This window comes from Schistocerca nitens, chromosome 6, assembly GCF_023898315.1.
Source record: "Schistocerca nitens isolate TAMUIC-IGC-003100 chromosome 6, iqSchNite1.1, whole genome shotgun sequence".
In the NCBI taxonomy this organism is placed as follows: domain Eukaryota; kingdom Metazoa; phylum Arthropoda; class Insecta; order Orthoptera; family Acrididae; genus Schistocerca; species Schistocerca nitens.
The window spans coordinates 189,376,129-189,383,749 of record NC_064619.1 but is presented as its reverse complement, the minus strand read 5'-3'; the positions used below and the strand labels follow the sequence as shown (position 1 = coordinate 189,383,749).

At 44.6% G+C, this 7,621-nt stretch overlaps 1 non-coding gene across 1 annotated transcript; it reads right to left on the bottom strand.

Annotated features, from left to right (window-relative positions):
* Positions 1–5,401: 5,401 nt before the first annotated feature.
* On the bottom strand, positions 5,402–5,476 carry Trnal-caa (transfer RNA leucine (anticodon CAA)). The gene has a single exon. It is a non-coding gene; the product is annotated as a tRNA-Leu (tRNA).
* Positions 5,477–7,621: the final 2,145 nt, after the last annotated feature.

Sequence of the window (7,621 nt, the reverse complement as noted above, 5' to 3'; positions counted from 1 at the left end):
TTGGAGCCTGTGTTTTGGGTTCCATGAACTGGCGGAAGCGCGATGTTTTCTGATGGCTTACCTTCTGAACGACGTCGTTGCTCTATGTTCTTTCTGCACTTCTCGGTTTTTCTAAGATTTTTTCTGGCTGGAGATAGACACGTTCATGTCGGATCATCTCAAACCGATGCTAAGCAACGACGTTGACAGCTACAGACACCCATACATTGTTGACAGCTGCGTCACGTCGCGACATGTTGTGAAGTCTAAGAGAATACGCGCAAAATAGTCACCGCACAAACAAGGAAACTATACAGCGGTAATAGAAGAGGCGCAACTAGGCTTGGACGACTGAGAAACGACCTCAAGGATAAAGTGCCCGTGGAAGTGAGAAAAAGAAACTACGAACAAAAATTTAAATTGGAGTGGAAAGTGGTAAATTTGGTAAAACCGGTCAGTCAAGAGGAGTCTTTTCACCATGTTAAAATAATGAACGATTGTTTAGGAAAATAGTCTGCTGTAAAGATAACATAATCACTCATTATCCTTGCCCAGGTAGAAGATCAGTCTGTTACGGGATTACGAACATCAGTTAAATGGGTGTATAGAACGGAAGGTCCTAGATGTGAGCAAGTGTTGCGGTCAGTACGGCCTGTGTTATTAAGAAGTGTGAAGCAGTGATCCTTCTCACATGCATACATCTCCGAAGGAACACTGCATCGTAATTCTCACCAACATAAGGACTGCTATTTCGTATTTATTCCTCAATACCAGGTCCTCGATTCTCAATAAATACGACCTGTCTGGAGGGGAGTATACGTAACGCACGAGTACAGGCTGTGAAACATGGACAACGATCTATGTAAGTTTGGGTCTGCCCGTGATTGGTGCACGGATAGTCGAAGCGGTTAAGGCGATCGCTCGCATACAGCGGGAAATCAGGGTTCTAGTCCCGGTCCGGTACATATTGTCACTGTCATCATTCTAGCATACAGCCGATGGTGGTTCATATTCTGAACTGCGAATATTTTTCCCGTGTTTCAGCCAAAGCTGCGACGGAGCATTCGTCATGATTAGGGTATACAGCGGCGCACAAAAAAGAGTAAAGCAAAAATTTAAGCTTAGTTTTTAAAGGTGATGAGAAGGCTAAGGAGGTAATCAAGAAATAGCACTGTACTTCTAAAGTTTGTGAATGTCTACAGTTGTTTTGGCCACATCATGCTATATTAACATCATTTAGTGATTACTTCAAAGGTAATGCTAAATACATCAGATCCTTCGCGTTGAAGTGCCAGATAGCCATCAATTTACTTAGAACATTATTAGTTAGGGCAAAAAACGTAACTAACGAATTGTAGCAATATGTGTTAAAAATATAATTCATTCCAGGCTGCAGTTACGGTTTGATAAACTTTATTCCATGATCGACTTCGAAACGTAACGTTTCATCTTCAGTTGTACCTTAATACACCCTAATCGACAGACACACATTAATTTCGCAGACCCAAGCAGGCTGTCAATCAAAGAAAAGGTGAACATACCCTATATTTGCAACACTACAGAAGGCGAAAAATTATGAAACAGTCGTAAAAATGCCTAATGTACAAATGTGTGATTACAACTGCTCCGCGTGTCTATAAGCCGATATTGTAATCGTCTCCATGGCAACACACCTTCATAGCTCTATAGACGGCTATTGTTTTCGCCTACTGCCGTTTTCGCTTCGCAGCTGAAAGCCGTCAAAAGCGCTACCAGGTGTCAGGGACTTCCTTAAGTTGACCCGACTGTGGGAGTTTCTCAGTAGTAAAGAACAAATGTACTAAAACTTCATGCATGATGTGGCATTTATTCAGCATTTATGACGTCATATTTCTTGGAATGTGGGACGTGCAATGATGTATTTGTGTATGTACATTCAGCCGGACAATCTAGAGAGCCCATTCTAGAAGATGACTGTGCGGCCACTACGTTTTCACAAACTTATATTTCCCATATTGATCATGAGAAAAAAGTAAGAGCAATAAGATAAAGTACAGAGGAATTTAGCCGACCGGAGTGTCGGAGCGGTTCTAGGCGCTATAGTCTGGAACCGCGCGACCGCTAGGGTCGCAGGTTCGAAACCTGCCTCGGGCATGGATGTGTGTGATGTCCTTAGGTTAGTTAGATTTAAGTAGTTCGAAGTTCTAGGGGACTGATGACCTCAGAAGTTAAGTCCCATAGTGATCAGAGCCATTTTTTGAACAGAGGCATTTAGATAATCATTTCTTCTTTGCTCTACACGCTAATGGATTAGGAAAGAAACTCTATGACATAGGTACGACGCATCCTCCGTCATCCTGTGTACAGTGGCTTGTGTTGTATTTATGTAGATGTTGAAGCCAGGAAAGAACATAATCAAGAGTGGTGCTGGAAACTAAGTCGACTGATAAGTAAAAAAAGAGGAGGTTCTCTAGAGTATCGGCGTAATACTAACTAGCAGTAGGGACAGAATGATAAGGCCCGTATTCATCCATCACGGAATAACTTTCACGGTACTATAAGCAATTACAAAGACCAAAAGTAAAAGGGGAAGGCAGGGATTGGAGAATACACGGTGGGGAAAAACAACGTGATAGTAAAGACAGAGCAACGAAGAGTACGTAATCACACAGCTGTACTACAGCGGCCAAAAAGCGGCAACCAATGAACGTCGAATTTGAGAGAGTCAGCGCCCGACAAGAGCGGGTCGTAAGAGTTTTTGAGCCTGCGAAAAAAATTTCACAATATGACAGGAGTATTCAATAAGGTGTGCCAATTCCTTTTTCGGAAATGTAATCTTTGTGGTGCGACGCAGAAGACAGGAATATTGAGCATTTTCGTGCACAAAACGGTCATAGATCCTGGGGCGCTGACAGGGCACGTCTGCTCCAAATTTATAAGGCCTTTGTGCGACCTCGACTGGAATACGGATGTCAAGCTTATGGCTCTGCAAGACCTTCCTACCTCAAAATGTTGGATGTGATTCACCATGAGGGTATTAGGCTTTCAACGGGGGCTTATCGCACGAGTTCAGTTGCTAGTCTGTGTGTCGAGGCGGGAGAGCCTCCGCTGTCCGTTCGGCGTCTTCTCCTCGTGGTACGGCACGCGTACAGGGCCAAGTCCACTCCTCTTTCATTGGCGTTCAACGCTTTTTCCCAGCCGGCACTGGCACGTCTCTTCCGCCACCGTCCGGCGGCAACAAAGCCGTTTGACATCCGTGCAAAGGAGAGTCTCGAGTCAGTACACCTGGAGGGCATTAAGGTGCTCCACCAGGGATGGAGTAGGGGATCTCCTTGGCGACTACAAAGGCCAAGATTACTTCTTGATCTGGCTGCTTACAGGAAGTATTGTACCCCGGACCACCTTTTTAAAATTAAACTTACTGAGATTTTAGAACGTCATTACGATTTTATTACTGTTTACACGGATGGGTCTAAACAGGGGGATTTTATGGGCTGCTCTGCTGTGTTTCTCGATACTGTCCATCGGATAGGGCTCCCAGAGCAGTTCTCAGTTTACTATGCAGAACTGTTTGCCATTCTGCAAGCATTAGAGCATATGCGCCGACATCGTGGCACGAAATCCATCATCTGCTCCGATTCCCAAAGTGCTCTACACGCTCTTGAACAGATGTACCCAGCAGATCGGATGGTGCAAGAGGTGCAGGACGCACTCCTGCTCTTGCAACAGCAGGGTAAGGATGTAATTTTCTGCTGGGTTCCAGGGCACATAGGGATTCCTGGAAATGAACTTGCAGATGCGGCTGCCAAGGAGGCTCGCTCCATCCCACCTCCTGCTCGCTGTTCCGTCCCCCTGCAGGCCATTACGTCTTTCGTGACTCGGAAGGTCATGCGTTGGTGGGAGGCTCAGTGGCTGGACGTGAGGGATAATAAGTTGCGAGCGGTGAAGGATTCTGTCCGACCGTGGCTCACCTCCTTCCGACAACGACGCGCTGAGGAAGTAGCCCTTACACGGCTTAGAATAGGACATTGTCCTTTGACACATGGTTTTCTGTTACGTCGTGAGGAGCCACCAACATGTCAGACATGTGGGACACGACATATTTTAACTGAGTGTGTTTTATATGCGGGTTTGAGGGAAGATTTCAGTTTCCCACCAGACCTACCCTCTCTTTTAACTAATAATGAGGCGAGTGTCGCTAGAGTTTTACGTTTTTGTGTGATGTCTGGCCTTCTTCCCAAAATATTGGGATTGAAGTCTTAATGTGCTGTCCAGTGGTTTGGTCACCCATTATTTGTAAGTGGTCACTCAGCCACCGTCAATTATTTTTACCTGTTTGTACTGCTATTTTATTTTTAGTTTTATCTCCCTGTTTTGATGTGCTGTATCCAATCTTGCAATTTGAACAATACCCATTCTCTCACAATTCGGCTCTGAATTGAACTTTTGGGGAACGGGCGCTGATAACCTCGCTGTTGTGCGCCCTAAAACACTAATAATAATAATAATCATCATCATCTGTTCCTTTCCACATACTAATCCAGTGCACTTGTTATAACAATAGTTCAAACATTGCATATTACACTGCCATTTGTCGACTATCATAGGAAGGTGCTGTTTCTGCAGTACAGGTTCTTACCGTAAAATTAATGGCCCTACAGTAATGTCAGTGAAGTTTATTTAATAGTCAAGTCTTATCCGCTAAAGGTCACAGGAAATTCGTGTTAACGTAACAAATCGTAGGTATAAATTTAAAATTAGCCTATCTTTGACTCTCCAGCTGATATAATTACCATCAGCTAATTTAATTTATAGCTATCCCCTTTAGCATAGCAGATATGGACAGGGTCTTCTTGTCTAAGTGAACCGATCATTGGCTCTAAATGGTTCTGGAGACCATATTTAGGTATTTCTGGACTTCGTGTTCCAAAACAACGATGGAATTATTATGGATGACAATGTGCCGTGTCACTAGGCTACGTTAGCTTAAATGCTGACACATCCGCGTGCTACTCGCTGACTGGCTTTTGTCTTGTGCATATTAGACTATCAAATGATATTTTCGGTGTACGATTATATGTAAAAGTTTTCTCCATTAGACGTCACCTGTCCTGCTCTGACCTTATTAGCAGGTGGTTTCCCTCCATCTCGTGTACAACACGTAAATGACAACTCTGGTTGTAAGTAAAGGGTTGTTATAATTAAACTTTCGCTACTCGACTTGTTCACTTTCCAGTTCACAAACGTTGCTCAATGTGACGATCAGCGTCATCTACGACAGCCTGTAATCGGACTACCATTTAACATTATCGTTCGCAGCACTTTTAGAACGTTGGACCATGGAATTTTCAGCTGTCGTGCACTGCTGGGAAATCGCACATTGCGCCTAGCAATCTCAGCCATTGCAACAGTAACTTTAAACTTCCTCGCAGATTAAAACTGTGTGCCGGACCGAGACTCGAACTCGGGACCTTTGCCTTTTGCGGGCAAGTGCTCTACCAACTGAGCTACCCGTGCACGACTCAAGCCGCGTTCTCACAGCTTTAATTCTACCAACAGTAACTTCTTTAACAATTTATGGTGCAATTGGCAGTGGGCCTCTCCCAAGAGCGATTCCCAAATCACCAATTAATCCTAACTTTTCATTCATGTTCTTCAACCTCTCTGCGGAAATAGGACGTTTCCGTATCCTTATAATGCGTCGATATTCTGTTGTTTTGATAAAACAGCTTTACGAGTAAAACCCGGATAACTTTACGGTATATTGCCGGTCCATAAATAAAAATTATCAATATACCGTAATATTACACGCAACTGAGGAAGACAGGACTACAAAAGTTGAAGATGTCCGGATAACTTTGTCTACAACCATAATTACTGACTGCAACTGTAATGCCGCGCGAGATTAGCCGAGTGGTCTCGGACGCTGCCGTCATGGACTGTGCAGCTGGTCCCATAGGATTTCATACACATTTGAACATTTTGGGTATGTAAATGAATGGATTTGTGATTCTGTGTGACAGGTAGAACGGCCAACAGTCTGCATTAGAGCTGTTCCTGTTTAGTGTCCTTACCAGGCCTTGAAGGGTATATAAGGGGTGTGGACAGAGTTGGATGTTGAGTGATAACTGTGAAGAAAGCTGAGGGGTCACGTACTCGTGTGAGATTGCGTAATCGGCAACTAACAGCGTTTGAGAGGGGATTCTTTTTTGCCTGTGTGCAGCCAGTATCTCGGTTTGTGAGGCATTTGTATGGGACAGTGGCCCTGTGATGGACTGCATGGGTGTGTCAGGGCAGGCATACTCGTCAATATTCCGCTCGACCACATCTGACAGCTACATGGGAGGATCGTCGTGTTTTGCTCCAACCACATCGTAACCCATTCACATCTGAACCTGCCATACAAGAACAAGTAACAGACTTCTGGCAGTATACTGTGTCATCACGTACTATGGGTTGGAAACTAGCAGCGGCTGGATTAGGAACTTACCGCTACTTGCCTAGGTTGCCGTTAACACCTCAAATTCGAAGTGCTGCTTTTGGAGTGACGCAGTGACAGGGAAGCATGGATTCCTAATCAACGGCATCGCACAGTGTTCAGAAGTGAATCGCGGTTCCGTAATACTCGAGGAAATAGATGTTACCTGGGGAGAGGTCCCTCTCTTACAATATTGTGAAGAGGTATTTTACTTTCACTAATGATATCATGATGTGGGCAGCCATTGGGTATGGCTTCAGGTGAAGGCTGATAGTGACTGAGGGAACTCTGACGGCCAACGGTGCGTTATGAACATTCTGTGTCCTCTTGTGTTACTTCTCAGAAGACAGCAACGTGGCGTCGTTTTGCAGCAGGACAATGCTTTTCCACGCAGGGCACATGTTACTATGCTCTGTCTGTGTGATGCTGAGGTACTTACGAGGCCAGCAAGATCGCCATATCTGTCACCTGTAGAATATATGTGTGGGGACCAGCTCAGAGATCAACACCATTCCACACCATTTACAACAGTCGTGGACCAGCTTCCCTCAGGGAAGGATACAACAGTTAGTGAAACTAAATCTTCCCAACCGAATAAGTGCAAGCATTTAGGCCAGAAAGGGAACAACGTCGTATAGGTAAGTGGGCTCATACTGCCAAGTTCTTTGTAAGTTAAGTTTCTAATCACTGAAATAATATCTCATACCCTCTCAGCGCCTGATGTTTCATTCGCTATTCTCCTCATGTGGGGGCTTCACTTCTATTGTCTGGGAGTGTATGGAGATCCAATTTCAGAGTGTAGTGTCATATCTGGTGTTATTTTCGTTTCTGTGGACCATTCGCCACTCAGCGCATTAGGCGTTTTTAGTCAAATAATGCTCGAGCATACACTGAGGAGAGAAAAGTCATAGGATAGCGATATGCACATATACCAATGTCGGTAATATCGCGTACACCAGGTATATAGGGGCAGTACGTAAGGGGAGCTGTCATTTGTTCCCGACTTGACTGAGCCACAGACTTTGAACGCGGAATGGTCTTGAAGCTAAGCTCATGTGATATTCCATTTGGGAAAGCATTAGGGAATTCAATATTCCGGGATCCACAGTGTCAAAACTGTGGCGAGAATACCAAATTTCTGGTATTACCTCTCACAACGGCAACGGAGAGGCCGACGGGCTTCAT